At 35.1% G+C, this 2,274-nt stretch overlaps 1 long non-coding RNA gene across 1 annotated transcript; it reads right to left on the minus strand.

Annotated features, from left to right (window-relative positions):
• Window positions 1-432: 432 nt before the first annotated feature.
• On the minus strand, window positions 433-1,944 carry LOC143607250 (uncharacterized). The gene is made up of 3 exons (XR_013148922.1): window positions 1,682-1,944; window positions 1,385-1,610; window positions 433-946 (listed from the first exon to the last, which is right to left on the minus strand). It is a non-coding gene; the product is annotated as an uncharacterized LOC143607250 (long non-coding RNA).
• Between the last annotated feature and the right edge of the window lie 330 nt (window positions 1,945-2,274).

Genomic DNA, 2,274 nt, shown 5'->3' on the forward strand with positions numbered 1-2,274 from the left:
GTGAACATGTTCAGGTGTGGTGATTTTTAAAATAGTTGTTGACATAGATGTAAATTCTGGAGTTGGGGTATGCTTCCTTAAACAAAAGCATACAGAAAATATACCACTTGTACAGTATGCGACATATTATAAATAATTATTAGGGTCACACATAAAAAAAAACAGAGCACTTTGTCAATGGGCAAAGTAAGCAAATTGCTGCATTTGCAAATGTATTAAAATAAGACCCACACATAAACCACTCTTAATAGATTCACCACATTAATGAATAACTGTCAAAAGGATTGCATGTCATTGTGGTTAAATAGGATGAATCCGATTTACAGTCGGTCAATTTTACATTTATCTCAATATTCAGTTTTAAACAACTCATTGCATGATTATCCAAATCTTATTGCAACTTCAAATCGCAATAATTATGTTCGACGCACATCCACAGACCTATAGGTTTGTTAACACGAAGACTTTAGAGCCTTATATTTTCTTTAATATACCATAACATGCACATAAAGATGCCTACTCTTAGACTTCAAAGACAATTCAAAACAGATATTGTGAACATAAATCCATCTTACAAAAAGTATAATCAATAAGAAAATTCCACGTTATCTCAACTATGTGTGTTTGAATACTGAATGACTTTGGTGTTTCCCTTTTGATGTGTGTTGTTGCATTATACATACATCATATGAGAACCGTTACATATTTAGGATCCAAGGGACCAACTTTTCAGCCTTTGATCGGCCTAAAGGTTGTTTCTTTGGTATCTAATTGTTTTATGGTTCTCATATATCTATATTACTATATATACATGTGTGTGTATAGAGAAAGACTTAAAGAGAGGACCTCAATTTCTCCAAAGGCACACATCCGAGATCAATCTCGCATATTGGACAGCATTCAAGTTCTTCATCTGTGAGCTTCTTTCGAATACACTTCCTGCAGACTAGATAAAGATGCCCAAAAGACAGACAGTAAATAGCAATTTCATAGAATAAAAAACAAAACAAAAATCCAGAAATAATGCTAACAACATATATGTCAGAAACATAAAAGTGCTGCCATCTCTGTTCATTATTAATCACATAGCTTGCATAATTTTAAGACAGTCAATATTAAAAAGATAAAACTACAAAATTAGGAAAACTCAAGACCACACCACTTTCTTCAACCTATGCTTTCAAAAGATTCATAAAACAAAATAACGAAACAATTCTGAAACTTTCAATTAATAAACACGCAAAGCTATAAAATTGGGAATCATAGGTGAAAAACACATAACAATTAAGACCCTCAAACACACAAAAACTCACAAAAATAAAGCTCTAAACTAACAGTTAAAGAATCAAAAAACAAGATAATAAATAAAAAATAAATTACTGACATGTATGAAGACATTCAGGGATAGTGGTGGCATATTTCAACAACTTATTACAAATAGGACATGTCATGCACGCCACCAGATCATCTCTTCGTACTTTGACCACCGACATCTTCAACTAGCAATACGTCGAACACCTGGCGTGCCTCATCATTAAACACACGAACAAACCCCACGTCAGCCTGCAACCAGATGCATGTTAACTAGGAAACACATGGAACTCAATTACCTGCTCTGCATTGACCACCAAAAACACTCAATTGAAGTAAACTGTAATAAACGCATGATAAAGTGAGGTACCTTGGATCGGCGTGATGTGGGTTCGAGATTGTGAGATTGAGCATATGGGTGTTGATGATTTGTGGAGAATTGACGTGGGTTGGTGGTGGATTTGACGATAGGCGTTGATTGATCGTCTGTTTGGAAATCGAAATCAGAGGTTTTAGAGAGAGAGAGAGAGTGTAGAGAGAGAAAGAATGAAGAAGAGTAGAAGACTTGTTGAAGTCCGTAAAATGCAAAATAAGCATGGATGGACACACCCAACACTTTCTTGGATTATTTATATATATATATATATATATATATATATATGAAGAAGCGTGGATCGACTCACTGGTAGACGATCTACTTTACTCGGGTGTGATTATGCTATTTCACCGATGGCTTTCTTGGATCTGGGTTCTTCCACCTACAAAATGAACAGCACCGTAAACTTACCCCTCAGAAAGGGTCAGAGGGGTCCTCTTTGGGGTAACCCTCCGGTGTGAGAATAAGTATTTGTAGGAGAAGATAATGTTATGAGAGTAAGGAAATGGAATGTATTGCTTAATAGCTGAATACTCTGTAATTTGATGTGATTGTGTGTTATCTGATGTCTGTGTTACTGGCTATAA

This window comes from Bidens hawaiensis, unplaced genomic scaffold (assembly GCF_021521415.1).
Source record: "Bidens hawaiensis isolate Kalapana, Puna unplaced genomic scaffold, B.hawaiensis_p1.1 tig00080554_1, whole genome shotgun sequence".
NCBI lineage: Eukaryota > Viridiplantae > Streptophyta > Magnoliopsida > Asterales > Asteraceae > Bidens > Bidens hawaiensis.